We start from the raw sequence: 23,259 nt of genomic DNA on the forward strand, positions 1-23,259 counted from the left end.
TCTCGATTTGATGCATGGAAACCAGGGCCACGTTCGTTAAGAGAATCAGGAGAAATATAGCTCGGTAAAGGAAACTGATGAAACCTTATCCCGTGTAGCCTAGAGAACGGAGGAAAAGCCATACCTCGTAATAAATGTTAGTTAAGGACTCAGTATAGATCTGATTCCCCAAGGGAATGGGCGGATCAGATAGAACATGAAGTATCCGCATCTTTCGTGTCCATCCGTGAGTGTTCGTTAAGATTCTAATTTCGGGACGAAATTCCCTCTAACGGGGGGATGATGTGACAACCCGAAAATCATTGTCTTGTAAAGTTCAGCTATTCAACTCAGCCGAGTGTCAGCCTTCATATTGCTATCTTTTAACGAAATTGTGGGTCTATATGACTGTTCTAGGCTTAGTATAACCTAGGTATGAGTCTTGGGAAGGGTTAGAAAGTGTGTAGCATCACAAAATCGGGCCAAACACACCAAAGAAGGTGTGTGCGGCCAGCCAGCCGCACACCCCCTCCAGCCTCACACTCGACCCTATATATTGAACACTTAGCCAACCTTACACCCCTTTTTCCCTCTCTCTCAAAGCTGGAAATTTCTCTCTCTACTTTCTCTCTCTAGAAAATTCATCCAAGAACACTCTAAGGGCCTAAAAAACGTGAAGTACTCCATCATTCAGCTTGTTATATTAGTAAGACACCTGAATCTAAGCCTAAAACTTATAGTGTTCTTCGTGTTCTTCATCCTTTGAAGGTGTACGGTCGCACACCATCATAAGGTGGCCGCACACACCTTAAAGCTCTCCAAAGTGAAGATTTTGGCCTTCATTCACTAGTAGGACTTGGTATTAGCACAAGAACACCTAAAAATCGACATTTCGGGCACAAATGAGGAGTGTACGGCCGCACACTCCTGTGTACGGCCGCACACTCTTGTGTACGGCCGTACACACCCTCTGTACGGCCGCACACTCCTGTGTGCAACCGCACACACAACCTGGCCGCACACCCTGGCCGTACACCTGGCCGCACATTCATAAAAGCCGAGTTTGGTGGCCTTACACTCAAATCTAAAGCCCTACACTCATTTGGGGACTTCAATAGGTGTTTGTAACACTTAGTTCTAAGTGTTTTCATGTCCCTAATGTGTGTCCATGTGTCTATTAGTGGTTAGATACCCTAAGTGTATTCATATATGTGTTATTACATGTTAAACTTGGATCCGCTTGTGCTCACGACTTGATTCGACACCCGGCGATCCTGTATCAATCTTTCTTTCGAGTTACTCACTTCAGGTGAGTTCATACCCCTTAATCAACCTTTTTAAATGATTTTAAATGCTTTTATGGGGTGGAATACAAGTTGAACTATAAAGTTATTATATGAACCATATGTGATTAATAACTGTATAGCAAAAAGATTTCTGCGTGTTAAACTGTTTTATCCAGCTAAAGGTTTCCAAATTTTGTTTTCAAATCTCTTTTAAAGTACCAAAATCTCTTTTAAATTACCAAGCTTTTATCAAAGTCTTCTCAACTTATATTCTTGATAGAATCATGTCTATATAGATATAGTTATATAAGTAGGGTTTGAAGGACTTAGGACTGATAACCCGCTTTATTTCATGTTCCTTGTTTGGTTGTGGACTTAGAGCATCCGGTTATTTGTCCGAGTGTCGTTGAAGTCCTAGTTATATATTATCTATATCTGGTTAAATGTTAATACTCTTATACCAGTTCAACACCTTTGGGTAGCAAAGGCATCTACATAACCTCTCGAGTAAACTATAATAGGTATAGTTTAGAAACCAACCATAACTTTCATGAAGGAGAACTTAGTTATATCTATATTCTAAGAACTTGTACTTTTAGTAAAAAGAAAGGTTTATAGAAATCAAAACAGGAGATACATCCTCATGACGCAGATTTCACCGTTGTCAAGTCGGTAACCAGAGTCTCCTGGAGGGAGAGCGGGCATTGTGTGTATAGATCTATACAGGACATACCATCCCACATCCTGACTGCTAGCTACAGTCCCGGCCGACCAAGCCAAGGGGTGACAAATGTCACATTCATTTCGACGCCAGCAGGTCGTCGTGTTTACATCCGTCAAACCGTATGGATTAAACCTTTAAACTGACCTACTATGGATTAAAGGTTAACTTAGACTCTCCGAGGCGTATTGTTCACTTAATACCGCCCGGAGTCTGTATTTCATTCACTTAGACTCTCCGAGGCGTATTGTTCACTTAATACCGCCTGGAGTCTATACTTCATTCCTTTAGACTCTCCGAGGCGTATGGTTCATTCGATACTACCTGGAGTCTATGTTTTATTCACTTTTAGTCAACAACGTTACTGCTGAGGTAAAATAATATTTTCCCTATTACTTTTGCTTGTGATCTTCTCACATATTCCTTAAAGTATAAACTATATTTTGATAATGATAGTTACCTTTGGGGGAAATTACTCCTTAAACATAAAACAATTGGGTCTTGGTAGAAGATTACTTTTATTAGAAAATATAGGATTTTCTAGAAAGAATTCTAATACTCTGTAAACTCAAATCACCATTATCTAGTGAGATTATTTTGAAGAATAACATGTATTTATATCAATGTCATTAAATACTTACGAACTCACCAGCATTAAAATGTTGATACTCGCTTTCAAAATAACTTGTATTCTCAGGTCATCAGTAGACAAGTACACTCCGTGAGCTTTTGCGAAGTAAGCCTAGTACCAAGCTGCAGCTTATGTTATTTTATATATCTACTTTGATGTTGTTGTTAAATGTAACCTGTGTAAAATTATTACTATTAATGCAATGGTTGTTGTACTTTGATTACTATACTGCATATGTTGTGATACTTGACGTGACGTCCTCCACCCCAGAACGTTTCCGCCGTTTCGGTTTTAGGGTGTGAAAATTAATCAAAGAAATCGAACTGTTCGGCGTTTATGGCCAGTTGAAGGGTTTACGGCCAGTTGAAGGGAGTACGGCCAATGAAGGGTTTACGGCCGTAAACCCCTTTATGGCCGTACACACCCTCTCTAACCGTAAACCCAAATCTGTGAACATAAATCTCTATATTTTTTTAAAAAAAAATCACCTATAAAAGCCTAAATTAATTGATAATTGAGTAAAACCCATACATAATTGCTTAAATAAATTGTTTTCTCACTTGGAATGGTTAATTGCAGATCAAGAATGGTTGACCTCAAGTTTGTAGAAAGTCACAATATAGCTATATTCTTGGTTGACCCACCAGCATCCCATAGTGATTTCAAGTCCATGATCCATGGTTTGAAGAAATGTTTCTTAGCTACTGCCCTGACTCTAAATCTAGTGATCTACCAAAGCTTAATTAAAGAGTTCTGGAAGACTGCAGTAGTGAAAAAGGGGAATGATGGCTCAAAGTCCATTGAAGCTACTGTTAAAGGAACCAAGGTCATTGCAACAGAGCAGATCATCTGAGACGTTCTGAGAATTGAAGACCAACCAAGTTTCCTGACCGAGATTGAAATGGATCAACCTCAAGAACTCCTCAATAAAATGGGATATGAAGGAGTATTTCCTCCAACCCTCAAGAAGTTGTTACCACCATACTGGAGGTTTCTAGCTTATGTCTTTGTGAGTTGCATCTCGGGAAGGAGATCTGGAGCGGATGAAATATCTTTACTGAACACAGGTGCAATCGCCGCTCTTGCTGTGGGAATTGATTTCAACTTCTCCAAGTCCATCTTGAGCGAACTTATCGGGAATATTCAAGGAAAGACAAGAGAAAAATTTCTCATGTACCCAAGGTTAATTCAGCTGCTCATCAACAACCAATTCCCGGAGATTGAAAAGACAGGATAAAATTTAGACATGAAATCCCTCGGGTCAATCACCATTGGTTTAATTAAACAGAACCGTAAGGGTAAATTTATGTTCCAAGGAAAATACCCTTTGGTGAAGTTTGGGGCATTTGCTAAATTGAATGATGCATCTGAGTCCAGTGATTCCTTTGACCACTTGGAATCTGAAGACGATGTCATTACCGTCTCATATCATGAAGAAGAAATAGTTCCTCCTGTTGCAATTATAGCAGAGGAACATGACACCATGATCAATGTGGAGGTACAGAGTGACTTAAACAAGAGTCAAGATGCGGGTGGTGATGGTGATGATGATGGTAAAGATAAGGGTTTCAGTGATGATGACTCAGTTTTTGGTGGTAACCTGGCTAGACATGATGATGTGGAAATGAATTTTGAGTTTATGGATAACTATTGCCAACAAATGAGGACCTTGACTCCTTCTTTGACAATGTCTATGAAGTTGCTCAACCGACAACAGAGACATGAGAAGTGTATAATGTTCAAGAAGCTACGCCTCCTACATCTGAACAAATGGCTCGTATTCCAATTGATACGGATGCAGCATCGAGGATTCCTCCCCTTAATGTTGATGTTCCAATTTCCACGCCATCTGTGAGTGATCCGCTTGTGACACATACCTCCCAGCCTCCATTGAAAAGAAGAAGACATGATCCGAGGCCGGGGGTGCTAATTCGGGATCACACCTCACCCATTCAGCCTATAATCACCACATCAGCTACTACTCCAACAGTTTCAACTGCTCCTGATCATGAAGGACCAAGAACCATCTTTGAAGCAGGGAGTTCTTCAGCTCCTGGACGTTCCTCCCTGTAAGTCCCGATCTATAGATCCAAGTCAGTAATCAATGAAATGCAAACAATCAAACTAAGTGTAGAAGGAGTAGAAGGAGAATTAAGCCAAGCATGCACACATCTATTACGCATAAATGTCAGGTACACCTTGGGAAACACATACACATACGTCACTCTTTCTGACACACAGACACAACCTATTTATACCACAAGAAGCAGCACACAAGAGTGCAGCCGCACACACATGTACGGCCGCACACAGCGTGTGCGGCCGCACACACATGAACGGCAGCACACACCCACAAACAAGTTACAACCACCACAATCCACTCTAACATCCTACCAAGACCTATACATTAGAATGCCTAGCCCAAACCACAAAAGTACAGCCTATCAATCTCCCCCTTGGTTTGAGGCTAGCATAGACTTGGTGACGAGCTAAGGTACGGATGTCTCTTTCTGTGAATCTGAGAAGATCTTTTGCACTGATAAGCCTTATCATGTTTTCGCTTCTCTTGAGCTTGATGGCAGCAGTAGCAGTTGCATCATCATATGCCCAAAATTCCATGTCGTCAAGATATCCTTCATGGAAGTGTTGAGGGATAGGAATTTCTTTCAGTTGTTTTGTTGCTGGCCAAAGTATGATCTTCATTGGCTTACCAGATTCAGGATCAATAACATCCGCATCCTTTCTGTACAGGGCTTTTGCAGTTTTCATCTTTGAGAAGTTATCTTTGACATGCCTGTCTATATCAATAACATTCGCATCCTTTTTGTACAGGGCTTACCAGATTCAGGATCAATAACATCCGTATCGAATTTTTCATAAAGAGTAATCCTTCACTTCTATTGGCAGTGATGATCCTCTTTCCATGTTTGATCATGATCCGAGGTCTGGCACCTTCAGGTTCCTTTTCAAATCGATCAACGACTCTGGTTGTAGGGGGAGGTTGGTCAACAGAAGCTTCATTTTCAGAAGGCTGGGCATAACCAGTAGGAGGGTCTTTTATACCATGAGGCTGTTGAAACAAAGTCTTGAGCTTACCCCCAAAAGCGTCAAATAACTTGTTCTTTAAATCGAAGTAAAAAGCAGTTACTGATCCAAGATTGGTTTGCAGATCAGTAATCTGTTTTGACTTGGAAGCATTTTCTGCCTGGAGTTCAGCGATGAGATTGCCGTGTTGTTCAAGCATAATGTCTTTCTCAATATTCTGTTGTTTCAGAATTCCAATCTCTTCTTGAAGTTTGGAAACAACAGAATTTTCATCCCTTGAGCGACCTTCCTCGAAAGATATTCCCTTTCCACGGGAGGAAGATTTTGGGCTATGTTGAGACAAGTGCTTAACGAGTCTGATGGAAGCCTCATCAAGCGACGGTCTTGTTGGGGAATATGTTGGAACAGCAGACGGTCCGCCTGTCTCAAGCATGGACCTTGGACCTTCATTAGATTGGAGAGGTGGTGTTGTAACAGTTGTGATGAAGACTGCAGCTGCAACTGGTGGTGATTGGCCTTGAATGGACACACTCTGCCTCAAACTTTGTTGCCTTCCTTCTACAGGAGGCAGAGAGGTTTGTGTCTATGTCGGGTCATTTGAAAATGGAAACGATGAAGGGATAACATAATCAAGGGGAGGAATCCTAGAATCTGCACCCAGTTGGCTTAAATTTTCTTCCATTGAGGTAGACGAAGGAGGCATAGTTTTAAGAGTCTTCTCTGCGGCCCTAGTCTCAGTTGCAGTTTGAGCAACTTCATCGACCTTTTCGAAGAATCTGTCAGAGAGATCCATACCTGTGTCAATTCCATCTTCATGTTCAAAATGAAACTTGAGAGGAATCGAAACATTGTCGAGGCCTGAGAAATCCATATCATGTAGAAACTCGACATTTCCATCATGATCACCTTTATCTCCCTCTTGATCAAATTCACTCTCAGCTTCCACATTTGGCAACTATTAATGCTCCGATGCAACCCTTGCCACATGAGAGATTAACCCTTCCTCAGTTTCAGGCTCAGAAGTAGAGATGACCACATCGTCGGTCTCCGTAGGACAAGAAGATTCGTTGGGTTCTGACTGATCACTCTCCTCGGCAAAGATCCCAAATTTTATCAACGGAAATTTTCCTTCAAAGACAAATTTTCTAGTTCGATTTTGTTTCATTAAACCGAAGGCACTTTGACCAATAAACTTGAGATCCAAAAGTTCATTTCCTCTCTCAATCTCGGGGTGCATGACATTAAAGATGATTTGCAGGAACCTAGGGTACATCAAGAACTTATCACGCTTGTTTCCCTCAATGTTTAGAATTCATTCATGCAGAATGAACTTCGAAAAGTTGAACTCAATTCCTGATGCTAAAGTTGCAATGGCTCCAGTGTTGGAGAGAGAAATCTTATTAGCTCCTGATCTCCTTCCGGAAATACAGCTCACAAACACATGAGCTAGATACTTCCAGCAAGGAGGTAACAACTTCTTGATAGTAGGAGGAAATGTTCCTTCATAACCCATACGATTCAATGTTTCTTGTGTTTGCTCCAGATCAATCTCCATTGAAAATTCAGGCCTATCATTAACCTGCAACGATTCTCGAATGATTTGCTCGGTAAACAGAACTTTCTTTCCTTGCACATTGGCCTCAAGATATTTTTCATCGTCATCATTTTGTTCAACAGATGCGCTTCTCCAAAATTCTTTAATCAATCTTTGATAAATCACCGGACATGTGGTGAAAGCAGAGACCAAGCAACATTTCCTTAGACCATCGACAATGAATTTGACATCGTTGTGGCCCACCGGAGGATCTTCCAGAAAAATGGCTTAATTGTGCACCTTTGCGAACTCAAGATCTCCCATGATGTTCTGAAACACGCAAGCATAAAAAAATAAGAGATTTCCCATTAAACAAAAATTAATGTCAATTTTAGGTGTACAGCCATACACAATGTGTGCAACCGCACACGATGTATAGCCGCACACAGGTTCCAACTGCACATAGTGCTGGCCCCACACGGTTCAGCCGCACACGGTCCAGCCGCACACGGTTCAGCCGCACACGGCGTCTAGCCGTACACGGCGTCCAGCCGCACACTCACAGTTGATACCAAAACCTTCAATTGACCATCGATTCAAGGTCGTTTTTGCTCAGAAACTCTATTATGGGAGTCGGTTTCATGGTACTTACGATTGTGAGGATTCAGTTTCACGAAAAAATGAGGATTTCTTGAAGTTTTTAGAGAGAGAGATGAGAGAGCAGTGTGCGGTCGAGTTTTTAAGAAGAGTAAAAAGTAAATGGGATTTGACCGCACACCCCCTTTATATATATACTTTCCAATAGAGGCTGCCATTTTACCATTCTTGACAATAAAAGCCCAATACCCAAAAATATTAAAAAATGAAACTTTTTGAGGATTAATTACAAGAATAATAAAAATAAAATTAAAATTAAACATGAAATAAATTCTAAGATTTACCAATCCTAAAAAATAAAAATAAAAAATAAAAATAAAATAAAATTAAAAATACTAAAATTTTGATTCAGCCTAAATTTAATCCTCTATCTTGAAATTGATTAACCTTTTGTGATATGGGATCAAAGTTATTAGACAATCATTTTCCATTTATCAGTACCTCTCCTTTCATGAATAGATCTGGTCGATCGCCGGTATTGTGGTCCACTTAAGCACGAAAAATTGTGACAAGATTTAGGAATTCTATCAGTGACAGGACAGATTGATCCTAAGTTACTAGATAAAAATACCTAAGGACCATTTATCTGACGACGACCAAAGATATTGTTGTCCACCTAAGTTGAGCAGCGAGATCTACAGACAATCTAGAATTGTTCAATTCTAAGTGTACTAGAACATGTTTCCCGCTTCCTGACATACCCCAATAATCAAGAACTTCCGAGATACTCCTTACTTTAGGTGAGTAGACGATTATTCATAGAAATGATAGATTTAGATTGCATATGTTGTACACTCAGGTCGGATCTTTCAATCACGCAGAGAGTGAAACATATGACTGACTAGAATTTCAGAGGGATTGAGAAGTAGAAGATTGCATATGCTGTGTACCAGGTCGGATTGTTAAACACACAGAGGAGACAACATATGGCTAACAGATAGAAAGAATTGCATAGATAGAAGATGCAGAGAAATAGAGTTGCATATGCTGCAGTCCAGGTCGGATCTTTTGATCACACAGAGGAGGCAACATATGACTAACAGTAAGAGAGAAAGAAAATAATTTCTTACAGACCTACTTTATCGGAATTCCCCAGTCGCCCCGTTAATATCGGAATTAAGGACAAAATCCGTACATCAAGGAAAAGTTAAACCACAGTTCTAGATACGGGTTCTTTAATGTGACTGGTGGATTCTCATGTATATCTCCCTGCTCAACCTACCCAAGCATCGTATTGTCAGGCTAAATGGAACTATCTAGGTCAGAGTTTATCAAGTCTCTAGATTCCTTAAGTTCATCTGCACGAAGTCAAGTCCATTAAATTTTTCGTGCCTACCAGCGCATCGAACACACAACCTAGACAATTCAGCTTTGGTACTTTACACAGACTCAGATTGTCTGTTATCACAAGCTGATATCACTTCCCAGCACATCACTTCACAATAATATTTTTGATTTTTCTGTTTTTCTAATGTTTTTGGATTTTCTGATTTTCTATTGTTTTTGGATTTTCTGATTTTCTAATTTTTGTTTGGTTTTGGTTTATTTCTCCCCCTAAATTTGTGCATGGGTGAGAATGAAATTGAAATGCGCAAATTTAAACTAGCCTAAACTAAAATTAATCCTCAAAGTAAATCATTTTCAAAAAGTTTACCAGCACATCGAATCGAGCTTTGTTAAACGGCTTGGTGAACAGATCTGCCACATTATTAGTAGTGGGAACTTGTTCTAGCCGAATGAGCGAGCGCTCATAACAATCTATGATAAAATGACCTTTGATGTCGATGTGCTTGGTTTTTGAGTGTTGAACCGGATTTTTAGCAATTTGGATCGCAGCCTCATTGTCACAAAAAATAGGCGTTTCTTGAAAGTTCAAACTTTAATCCAATAGCTGAAGTTGGATCCATATGACTTGAGAACAACAGGCAGACACAGCTACGTATTCTGCTTCTGCTGTTGAGGTCGAGACAGTATGCTGCTTCTTGCATTGCCAAGACACCAGCCTATCTCCGAGATATTGACATCCGCCTGAAGTCGATTTCCTGTCAAGCTCGCAGCCTCCGTAATTGCTGTCTGCAAAAGCATAAAGATCAAATTCAGAATTTTTCAGATACCAAAGACCCAGTTTTGGGCTGCCTTTGAGGTACCGAAAAATCCTTTTAACAGCAATAAGATGAGACAGTTTAGGATTAGCCTGGTAGCGCGCACATTGACATACCGCAAACATAATGTCTGGGCGACTTGCAGTGAGATACATCAGCGATCCGATCATTGATCTGTAGGACGTTTGATCTAAGGATTCGCCTTCAAGATCAGGAGTCAGCAATGGTCTCTCGGCCATGGGTGTCAAAGCAGGTTTGGCGTCTCTGAACCCGAACTTCTCGAGCATATCAGCCACATATTTGGCTTGATGAATCAGGATTCTGACTGAAGATTGTTTGACCTGAAGCCCCAAAAACGTGGTCATTTCCCCCAATGAACTCATCTCGAACCGCTTTTTCATGACGTCCTCGAACTCTGTGCATAGTTGAGGACTCGTCGACCCGAAAATGATGTTGTTCACATAGATTTGAACACGAATTTTATCTGGATCGACATGCTTGATGAATAGGGTCTGATCAATAGTGCCGCGTGAGTAGCCATGATTGAGCAAGTGTTGGGCTTGGGTAGCATACCAGGCCCTAGGAGCTTGATGCAGCCCATACAAAGCCTTGTCTAATTTGTAGACATGGTTGGGAAGTTTTGAGTTAACAAACCCAGGAGGTTGGTCAACATAAATCTCCTCCTTCACCTTGCCGTACAAGAAAGCCGTCTTGATGTCCATTTGGTATACAGTGAAGTTCATGTAGGAAGCATAGGCGAGGAAGATACGGATAGCTTCCAAGCGCGCCACCGGAGCATAGACTTCTGTATAATCAAGACCCTCAATTTGCCTGAACCCACGGACTACCAATCTCGCCTTATTACGGATAATGACACCCGAATCGTCTTGCTTATTCTGAAACACCCATCTGATGTCGAGAGATTTCTTGCCTTTAGGCAGCTCCACCAACTTCCAAATCCCGAGCTTTTCGAATTGATTGAGCTCGTCACGCATGGCATCCACCCAGTTGGGCTCATTCAAAGCCATTTCGACGTTTTTGGGCTCTATTTGAGAAATGAAGCAAGAATAGAGACATGTGTTGACATCTGCACTCTGGCTTCTCGTTTGAACTCCGTCGTCCAGCTGGCCAATGACATTCTCTATCGGATGATCGCGCTATACGCGAGAGGGGATTTCGTGACTGATGTCATTGAGTGAAACGGGAAGAGTATGAATATTAACAGCTCCTTCATGTGCTGAAGAATCCACGGTAGATGTACCAGCTTCGTTTGGTGGATTTGCTACAAACTCATCAACGATTTGATCGGGAAAGAGAAGGTCCATCGGATTCTGAGTGACAGCGGAAGCATCTTGGTTCAAGAACTCTCTTTCGACCGGAGTTAGAGGAGTAGCATCAGCATCTGGAGCAGATTGTTGTGTTGAGGACTCAGGAGAAGCAATTGGAACAGTAGACTCCACCGGAGGATCAGTAGCAGAAACCAATGGTGGTCTGTAGACAACCTGTTCATCTTCGTCTTCAATAATAGTCTTCGAGCAAGAGGTAGACCCAGCTTGGTTATTAGACGACACACAAAAAGATTTGAATAGCGATGTGTAGTCAAATAGCCAATTCGGACCCACCCTAGCGTCCGTTTCATTCTCTTCAAGCCAGCGAACATCGAAAGACTCCACTATTTGTTTCGTCTTCTTGTTGTATACCCGGTAAGCAATACGAGCAGCATAACCAACAAAGTAACAATCATCGGCTTTTGCATTGAATTTTGGGTTGGATTCCAAGTGGAGAAGGGTGCAAGGGCAGCCAAATACTCGGAAATGACTAACAGATGGCTTGTGTCAATAGAGAAGTTCATATGGTGTTTTCATCTGGGCTTTGTTAATCAGGACACGATTTTGAACGTAGCACGCAGTGTTGATCGCCTCCGCCCAAAAGAAAACTGGAAGTTTAGAATCACAAAGCATCGTCCTTGCTGCGTCTTGTAGCATCCGATTCCTCCGCTCAGCAACACCATTTTGTTGTGGTGTCTGAACAGAACTATACTGGCGCACAATACCCTTCTCAGCGCAAAAATGATCAAGAACAACGTTCTTGAACTCTGTTCCATTATCTGTGCGTAGCGCTTTCACTCGGTGGTTGGTTTGGTTCTCGATCATTACAATAAACTTCTTGATGAGGTCAGCGATCCCAACTTTTTTGGACAGAAAGAAGACCCACGTGAAACGAGAGAAATCATCTATCACAACGAGACAATACGAATTTCGGTTGATGCTGAGAACGTTGACCGGACCAAAGAAGTCCATGTGCAACAACTGGAGCACCTGATTGATGGAGTTGGCCTGCTTTGGCAGATGTGGTTTCCGATGGTGTTTGCCTTGAGCGCAGGAAACACATTTTTCAAAAGTAATAAAATCTCTGACATGCAGACCGAGGACCATTTCGTTCTTAGCAAGCCGGTTCAGGTTCTTTGCATTTGCATGGCCAAGTCGACGATGCCACAACATTGCGTTTTGTTCTGAGACTCTTGAAAAGAGACAAGTGACTTCATCGGGCACATTACTGTTCATGTCGATAATATAGGCATTCCCATCCTGCTTAGATTTGACGAGAATCCACTACTCCGGAATGACAATGCCTGGCTTTAAGATTAGACATTCTTTATCGGTGAAGTGTGTTGAGAAACCCTTGTAACAGATTTGAGAAACGCTCAGCAAACTGTGCTTCAGCTCAGGAGCATAGTTGACATTCTCAAAACTAAGCACTACGTTCGTCACCGTTCCTTTTTGCGTTATCTTTCCGCCTTCTCCTCCCGCGAAGGAGACATATCCCCCATTAAATGTCTGAATGTCGTGCAGTTGGGAGATATCTCCTGTCATGTGCCGGGAGCAGCCGCTGTCGACATACCAGGGTCTGACGACATTCCTCCGCAACTGTCCTTGCACGATGAGCGGAATCATTTAGATTTGGGGACCCAGGTCATTACAGTCCTGGGTTGACCCTTAACTTTCACAGATTCTTTTTTCAATTTTTTCTTTGATTTTCCTTTTTCAACAGATACAGAGGATGATTATGACTGATCAGATTTTAATTTTGGAATCCATTGATATTTAGGTTTTGAAACAACTTTCTTTTCAGTATTTCATGTGGATTTTCTACTCGAAGAGTTTGAAGATCCAGACCTACTCTTTGACGAAATCGACTTTGGCTTAGCTTGGTTCGATTTTGGCAAACTGTTTGTGAATTTATCGAAAACCTGTTTGTTCTTTTGAAAACCTGCCATTTTCTTGTTTTGATTTGCTTTCCAGTCATCATCTCGAGAGCGAGTTCTGGAGGATTTTTTAATTAAAGATCGTCCTCTAGACTCATTCTCTCCCCTTTTTGACATGTGATGCACAAACATCCGGTTTGGCCAATTTCTGGCAATATGACCACCAGTACCACAGTTGAAACAGATTTGTTTATTATCATTTAAAGTGGTACTGCTCTTGTCAGATTTCTGGTTTTTCTTATCTTTTCTAGCATTTTCACATTTCCAAGAACAAGCACTAGGTTGTGTTGCAAACGTGGAAGAAGTAGAAGCACTCGAATCAGATTTAGCAACATAATCAGAAACAACATCATTATTTTAATCTTATCATTCTGAAATAACACGCCACCAGAAACAAACACATCAATTTTAGAATTTAAGACAGACTCATCACAAAACTCAACACCAAATTTAGACACAGAGTTATTTGATTCAGACTTTTCAGCTTCATTCTCCCCCTGAACTACTGACACATCTGCACTTAAGGTAGAAATGTTAGCATCCAAAATTTTATCAGTAGAGCATGTTGCTTGTTCAGCAGCAGGCTTTCCATAAATCATGAAAGGTTCTCTATCAATTTCTTCTTGAGATAGAGGAATAACATTGTAAGTATGATTGAATGGAGGAGGGACACTCTCAAGACCTAATCCTACTTTCTTTTGGTTTCCACAGGTAATGTCCTTCCACTGCATTTGTTTCTCAATCATTTTTGCGACTACTTTACTTGACCCATCGAACTTGTTAAAAATAAATTCAGTATTTTCAAGACGATTTTTCAATGACTCAAGTTCAGCGGTCACAACAGCAAATTTTCTTTTGATATGATCATAGTTTTCGCATTTGTTGCTGTAATCTTCTTGTAGTTTCTTAAAGTCCTTTATTTTATTCTCTAATTGTGTTTTTAAAGGCTTTTGATTTTTCCTAAGTGTGTAACCCTCATACTTCAGGTCCTCGTTCTCTCTCTTGATTAATTCAATTTGCTCACGTAAGAATTTAACAGTTTTTATACAAGATTGAGAGCAACCGAATTAACTGACCTCGGGTTTAACTGGCTCAGAAGAAGTTTGCACCATTAACGCAAACTGAAGATTCATCATTTCCTCTTCCGGGTCTCTTTCTGCTTCTTCCTCCACACCATCCTTGATCTGAGCAAGATGCGCATTTTCAGGTCCTGAAATATTCAGAGACTGAATTTGATCTTCCCAATCAAAGGATTGGGCCACCATCGCCAAGTTGGCAGTCTGATTGCTTGAAGAAGATCCCTTGTTGACATAGGTCACCGGTACCATGGTTCTTTCAGAGTTCTCTCTTCGGTCTGGCCTTGGATACTCCCTTGCAAAATGACCAGGCTCATGGCAATTGTAGCATCTCAGCTTCCCTTTGTTGAACCCTACTTTCTTGTCAGAGTTTACACTCTGGTTGTTTTTCCCTGTCTTCTTGGAGAACTGCTTTGCTCTAAAGACAGCCATGGCCATTTGTCAAGTGATGTCCATCTCCTCCACATCCTCAGGATGGATCTGGTCTAGGTCAGCAAAATATAATTGTGGGGAAAGCTCTCCAGCCACAAAATCGTTGTAACAGTTCACCAGACCAGTGGCGAGGGCCAGATTTTCTTCTTTTTCTTGAGAACTGAACCCTTGAGATTGACTAGGTGCAGCTGTGGATGAACCAACAATAGAACCAACTTGTTGAGGTAAAGTTTAAGGTTGAGAAACTTGAATATGTTGCATTTGAGGGATCACGTAGGAGGTAGGTTGATGAGTCACATAGGGTTGAACTTGTGGAACATGAGAAACTAGAGGAACTTGAGAGGTAGTAAAGCTTGAAAAAGCAGTGTTGTTGGTGGTTTGGATCCCAAGATTTGCTGTGGAGTATAAATTAACATGATTAATTTCCCTTTGCTTATCATCGAGATCACAAGCCTTAATGATTGACATTGTTTCAGCCAAACTTAAACGGTTCAGATCTTTGGTCTTTTTGATCACTCAGACATTCATATCCCAGGACTTTGGTAAAGAATTCAGCAATTTCTTGTTGATCTCAGATCTTGTAACCATAACACCAGCAGAGCTCAATTCTGTGGTAAGTGTGATAAACCTTTGCAACTGACTTTCAATTGTTTCTCCGAAGACATGGTTAAACATATTGAACTTCTGTCGCAACATGTCTTGGCGACTCTGTTTCATGTCTTCATAGACTTCAATCAGTGCTTCCCATAAAGCCTTTGCTGACGTATATTCACGGAAACCTTGAGCAATTTCCGGAGATAATGCCATGGTAAGTGTAGCAAGAGCCTTTTCCTGCTCCTCGACTCTCTCAAAATCATCGTCCGTGTAATTTTCAATCCACTTGTCAGTTATGGTTCCATCTTCCAGTGTAATTGTGATGCGGATTGGACCTCTTAGAATACTGCGCTATATCTTGAAATCTTTCATTTTGATATACTTCTCAATCCGATATTTCCATTCAGGAAATCCTTCTGCCGACAACAACTGGGGAATGCGAGAAGTGGTACCCATAATAGCATCCAATTCATGATGAGCAGACATGCTTTGAGATTCCATTTTTGAACAACCAAAATTTCTTTAATTAATATAAGTGTGGCCGCACACTCCAACCGTACACCCTTATAGTATACTCAACCGCACACTCTAACAGCACACTCAACAGTACACTCCAACTGCACACTCAGCAGTACACTCAACCGTACACGCAATCGCTCACTCAACCGCACACGCCAACCATACACGCCAACCGTACACTTGGCAGGACTCGTTCAACCGTACTCCTTCAAAGTTTCAACCGTACACCCAAAAATACTAGATTTTTTAATGAATTTTGGTTCCAAACTTAGTAAAAACAATGATTATAAGCAGTTCCTCAATAAAAAGTATAAATTCACCTCAAAAACCACAACTATCTTCAACCTCACACTCTTTTGATTCACAATATGGCAAGATTAGTTGTTAAAGGTTATTCTCAACAAGAGGGAATAGATTACGAGGAAACCTTTTCCCCTTTCACAAGACTCGAGGTTGTTAGTGTTGGGTCTAAAATATTGGTTTATACTTTACTTTTCTAGGCAATTGGTTTTTCTGTAATGTAATATATATTTGCGGCAAGGCCAAGTGAGTGTTTACGGCCGTAAACCAGTTCACTGCCGTAAACCTGTTCACGGCCGTGAACCCATCTAAGGCCCATGTTCCCCATAAGTATATAAATAGATGTTAGGTGGGTGAGCAGTAGTTGATGAACGTGATAGAGTGTACGGCCAAGAGAGAGAGAAAGGAGCATAAGTGTGTGTAAGTGTGTGAATCTTGGGTAAGGAACTTCATTCATATCATCAATACATTCAAGATTCATATTATTCTTCTTCTCCTTCTTCTTCATTAGATCTGGCATCATCCGTTTGATCGGGATTCCGCACCATCAAATGGATCTGATTGATACACAAGCAGATTAGGGACTTACAATTGGTATGAGAGCTTGGATTGTATCAATCAATTTTGTCAGATCTGGAGCTTATTTGATCTTATTTTTGAAGGATTTTTGCGTGTTTGGATAGATCTTTGAAAAATAGTGGGGGGTTTGTTCTTTGCATTTTTGATAAAAACGAGTTTTGGAGCAAAAAGGGGCAAAAATCGTTGTTTTTGGTCGTATCTGAAGCAGTGTTTACGGCCTCTGAAGGGTGTACGGCCGTAGACCCGTGTACGACCGTAGACCCGCGTTTACGGCTAGGAGTTCACGGTCGGTGGTTTATGGTCCTCAGAGTTCACGGCTCAGTCTCGTTTACGGCCGATTTAATTCAAAAATATTTTGGGGATTGCCGGCGATCGAACCCGGGTCCCTTGAGTTATCAACACACGCTTCTTACCACTTGAACTAGCAAGGAATTTGTTAAACATCTTCCGTTTTTAGTTCATATAGTCTACGCAGCAAGTAGAAAATAATCAAAAGGAAATCGAGTGTTGCAAGGATCGAACCCGGATCCTTGTGTAATCATCCCACGGGTTTTACCAGTTGGACTAGCAAGTCCTTTGTTCGACGCCTTCTGAATTTAATTCATAAGGCGTCCCTGTCTCGATCCTATTTTCGCAATATTGTCATTTTCAGCCCAAAAATCAATTTCTTTTATTTTTAAATTCCAATTTCTTCCAAATGTTTTAGTTTTTAATTTTTGACTTTTTACTTAAAATTTTGACTTTGACTTTCAAGTTTGACCTTTGAATTTAAACTTTGACTTTTTCGTTTCACTTTCAAATTTTCAAATTTAATTTTTCGGTTTGACTTTTAAGTTTGACTTTTCAAGTTTTACTTTTTAAATTTGACTTTTAAGGTTGACTTTTGAGGTTTCAAGTCAAAGCACATTTTTGGTAAACAATGAGTTCCTCAAACATCAAAGTCAATGAAATTTCCTTGGAGAATTTACGCGTGCATTACGAATTACTTCGTAGAGAAAATGAGGACCTAAAATATGAGAGGTACAGTATTAGGAAAGAACAAAAACCATTAAAAGAAAAATTAGAGTCCAAAATTAAAGATTTCAAGAAACTGCAAGAAGATTACAACAACAAGTGTGAGAATTATGATCACATCAAAAATAAACTTGCTATTGTAACCAAAGAACTTGACACATTGACAACCCGTTTTCAAAATGCTGATTTTAATTTCAAGAAATTTGATGTGTCAAGTGAGGTAGTTGCGTCCATGATAGAACATAGTATGAAATTTAAGGATAAACAGAAAAAGGGTCTAGGGTATGATAAGGTTCCTCCTCCTTTTAATCACACTTATCCATTTAACCCTTTGAACAAAGAAGAAATGGACAATGAAGCACATCTTCAATATGGCCAATCCCATGCTCCAGCTTCAGTTAAGACTGAACAATCAGGGCCAACTGAGGGTGTTGAGGTGAAGAATACTGATGTTTGTACTTCCTCTGCAGGTAAATAGCGGAAGAAGAGAACAAGGAGAATAGTTTTGAACAAACCAATGTCTTCTTGAACTCTAAATTTGTTGCTCCTAACTCAGTTACTTCTGATCAACCTGCTGTTTATAAATACAGGCTACCAATTCAAGGTAAACAGAGTGTCAGTTGCAAGTGTGCATGTGGGAACAATAAGAGTCAAGGCAAGGGCACGCCACCAGGGACAGGAACAAATAACTTCCGAGTGAAGAAAAAGACATGTTTTCACTGTGGAACACCTGGATACATTGCCAGAAATTGTCCAAATCGCGCTTACGTTCCCTACTATGCACAAGGCTGGAAAAATGCGCAAAGAGGGAGATTCTCCAAAGGAAATCATTCGAAGTCACATTTGCGCAATGATGATTGGAACGCGTACAAGGCCAAGAATCCAACTCCCAAGAACAAGAAGGGAATGTCGGCCAAGAAGTCCAATCCAAGAGATGCTCCAGTGAAACAAAAATCAAAGTCATCTCGGCAATCGGCTTCCAGTTCAAAATCAAGTGCCGAGGCACCCATCCGATCCAACAAGAAATGGGTTAAATCCAACTATAGATGGGTACCAAAGGTTCAATCTCCCAAATCACCCAATGACTGTAATGTTTCTTCATCTTCTGTTTGTAATAAACATGATATGTCATGGGAGAGAGTATCATGCAAGGATGAAAATGGTCAACCCAGTTTCAAAATGGACTGGGTTCCAAAGACCATTTGATCCCGCTCTGTGACGGAGCAGCTATGGAGGCATATCATCAGACTTCGGTTTATTGATAGTGGTTGTTCCAGGCACATGATAGGAGGCATTTCTCAACTATGCAACATTCTACCTCTCAATCCCTCTATCTCTGTTAGTCATATGTTGTCCTCTCTGCGTGATTGAAAGAGATCCGACCTGGGACACAACATATGCACCTATTTCTAAATCTGACTTCCTCCTTAATAATTGTTTACTCACCTAAAGTAAGGAGTTCTTTGGAAGTTCTTGATAACCATGGTATATCGGGAAGTGGGGAACATGTTCTAGTGCAACGAAAATTGAACCATTTAGAGGTTGTCTGTAGATCTCGCTGCTTAATTTAAGTGGACAACAATAGCCGTGGTCGTCGTAAGCTAAATGGTATAATTGGTAAAATTAGTCGATATCCTTCGTGTTTAAGTGGACCACAATACCGACAATTGACCAGATTTATTCATGAAGGTGAAGGTACTGATAAACAAAGTTAAGACTGTCTCACAACTTTGATCCCAAATATTTTTGTTTTTGTTAAATTTGTTCATAGTTTTCCTCTATGCACAAATTTAGGGGGGGAATTAAAAAAATTAAAAAAAATCAAACAAAAATCAGAAAATTTTAAAAAATCAAACAAAAATAATAAAATTAAAAATCCAAAGATAGTGTTATATTCTGTTTTATTTCTCGTTCAGAAAAATCAAAAATCCAAAAATATTTTTGTTTCTGTTTTTTTATTTTTCCAGAAAATATAAAAAATCCAAAAATATTGTGTGCTAAGTTTTCTTTTAGTTTTGTTTTGTCTTGAAAAGTGAATTCAGATGTAGACGAGACTCATGGAGACTGTATCGAAAATTTCTGAGCCCAAGCTTCATCCGTGATCATCGAATAATTCTCATTCGAAGGAGCAAGAAATAAATACTATTATTTCAACATTCAATCCTTCAACCCTATAAGCAAGGTGAAGCTGCACTTGAAGATTATGTGACATATTGCATTGAAGCCTCCTCAATCAACTAGCTGCTATCAATGAACCTGCTGAAGTGATCCAGAAGATTAGTTTTCTCTGATATTCTCTCTAAAGATTCTCAGGCTGAAATCGCCATCTTTCAAGAATATTTTTCAAGAAGCCTCGTCACCCAACATGCTTTCAGAGTCATTTATATGTTCATCTTGAAGTCGTGAAGATATCGAAGATTAAAGCTGAAGCCAAGCTCCCATTGAAAATTTACAAGAAAAACCAACTACTTTTTAGAGTGGGGGGCTTGTTGGGTAAATTAGAAAAGAAAGCTATAAACAAAGGGGGAGATTCTTGGGTCTAAAATATTGGTTTATACTTTACTTTTATAGGCAATTGGTTTTTCTGTAATGTACTATATATTTGCAGCTGTTTTCACGGCCAAGTGAGTGTTTACGGCCGTAAACGTGTTCACGGCCGTGAACCCATCTAAGGATCATGTTCCCCATAAGTATATAAATAGATGTTAGGTAGGTGAGGAGTAGTTGATGAATGTGATAGAGTGTACGGAAAAGAGAGAGAGAAAGGAGCATAAGTGTGTGTAAGTGTGTGAATCTTGTGTAAGGAACTTCATTCATATCATCAATACATTCAAGATTCATATTATTCTTCTTCTCCTTTTTCTTCATTAGATCTGGCATCATCCGTTTGATCGGGATTCCGCACCATCAAACGGATCTGATTGATACACAAGCAGATTGGGGACTAACAGTTAGAATTTTTATTGCTTATGCAGAATATAAAGATTTCGACGTATATCAAATGGAGGTCAAATGTGCCATCCTGAATGGTGTATTGGAGGAAATGGTATATGTCAAATAACCAATTAGTGTCATCAACGATAAGTATCATGATTATTGTTATGTTCTTGATAAGTAAGTTTATGGGTTGAAACAAGCACCTCGTGCCTTTTATGCAACCTTAATCAATTTTTTGAAAATTGGTAAATTTAAACAACGATCAGTTGATCCCACATTATTTCGAAAGAATATTGGGAATCACCTAATGCTTGTTCAAATTTACGTCGATGATATAATTTTTGGTTCAACAGACCCTTTGTTGTCGAATGAATTTAAGAGTTAATGAAAAGTAAGTTCGAAATGAGAATGATGGGAAAAATAATTATTTTTTGGGTTTAAAGATTCGTCAGAGTAGAGAAGGCATTTTCATAAATCAAGAAAAATACACGCGTATCCTGCTAGATAGATTTGGAATGACGAATATCACAAAACTGAAAGTACAAATGGCAGTTGGCAAATGCTTGAATCCTTCACTGGACAAGCCAGCAGTGGATATAATTGCATATCGCATCATGATAGGTTCACTTTTATTCTTAGTTGTCAGTCAACCTGATATGATGCTTGTTGTGTGTAACTGATCCAGGTATCAATCGAACCCCATCTTACTGGTGTGAAAAACATCTTTCGCTATCTTAAGGGCAGATTATCATTGGGACTCTGGTATCCTTTGCAGATTAGATTCTTTGTTCAAGCTTTTTCAGATGTATACCTAGGTGGATGTCAACTGGATCGAAAAACCAGAACAGGTGGATGTCAGTTGTTGCATGGGAAGCTCGTTAGTTGGCAATCAAACAAACAAACATGTGCTTCGATTTCTACAGTAAAAGCAGAGTATGTAGCTGCTGCATGTACTTCTAAAGTAATCTAGATTCAAATCCAAATTTGTGACTATGCAATCAATATAAAGGAAATCCTTTTCTATTGTGACTCACAAACTGCTATTCGCATCTGCCATAATTCGATGCAACATTCAAAGACTAAACACATAGCTCTATGCTATCACTTTATCAAGAATCATGTCGAAGACGGTAACATAGAGATTCATTTTGTCAAAATTACGGATCAACTTGCAGACATATTCACAAAACCTTTAGATGAGAAATCATTCTTAAGGAATTTAAATGGTTTAGGAATGATTGAAGCAAACTCTGTTCCTGGTTACTGTTCACGGTTCAGTGTTCGCACACGTTCTCTTTCACAATTCCTCTGAATCATTCTGACCTCACCTCACATTAAGGGGGAAAAGTTGTTCGATGAACAATGTCTTTGGGAGTTGCTACTTCTTACAACGAATGTAACTGGTAACACTATATTACTTTGGTTTTGTTTGAAGTTTTCCAAAACGAAAGTTCCAAAAATATTTTATTATGTTTTGTCTTTAAATTTCAAATTCAAATTCAAAAACTCAAAAAGATTTTTTTAATTTGTGTCTTTCATTCGCAAAAACAAAACTCCAAAAAGATTTTCTTATTTTTGTCTTTATTTTTAGAAAACATAATTCAAAAAAGATTTTATTTGTTTGTATTACATATTGTGTTTAACTTTTCCTGGATCATTATAACAACATGTTGTGCTGGCGAATGCTCAATGATCATATTCAAAAAGGGGAATGGATATGATTTCGCACTAATGTCCTAGTTAGGAGTCCCTAGAAGCATGATGTTGTATGTTGACCTAAAGCCTCAAAGACTTTATGTGTTCGAAGCCTTAATGGATCTCTCACTATGAGTGTTCCTTCCCAATCAGGCTATATTCACATTAGTCAAAGTGTTACCTTTCTCTTCTCATTCTGAATAAAGAGATTTTTGCAATGTCCATATATTTCGCAGAGGTACAATGAGATTCTTTAACCAATCTTTTTCACCAACATTTTCTTCACGATTACACACATCACTGCATATCCTCGACATCTCTGGTAGAAACCAATCAGAATGTAGATATTGCACCAATCTGTGTTTATGATCTTGATTCATTTTTTCGTGATGATGATAAAACCCAACAATCCTAATTTCTAACGCATTAACGGTGAACATTTTGTTCAAGCTTATAACAAAACATTTGTTTGAGTACCATTTTTCGATATTCAAAATCATATTCCTTTCGTCATGCGTGATCTTGACAAAATGCTCTATAACCAAGACATTTTTTCCCAACAAGATCAAAATCATACTTTTTTTGGAATATGATTTCTGTCTGAATATCTTCTTCAGTTCTTTTCATTTCGAAACTTGTCCAACCTTACATGTTCTTGACTACACTGGTCATCCAAGTAATTTTGTTCAATCAACTCACACTTATGTTAAGTTGTGGTATTTAGCATAATTATGCCTGCATGAGAAACTTATAAAAAAAGTGGCCCTTCAATGCTCATTGATTAGTATTCGATTGTACTTCATGAGAAACCACGCAAGCAACTCGTCATCTCTCTTGATGTCTAATGAAGAGATCTTTGCCCGAGATCCAACCACTTTCATATCAAATGCTAT

This window comes from Lactuca virosa, chromosome 3 (genome assembly GCF_052849685.1).
Source record: "Lactuca virosa cultivar CGN04683 chromosome 3, Lactuca_virosa_CGN04683_v6, whole genome shotgun sequence".
In the NCBI taxonomy this organism is placed as follows: domain Eukaryota; kingdom Viridiplantae; phylum Streptophyta; class Magnoliopsida; order Asterales; family Asteraceae; genus Lactuca; species Lactuca virosa.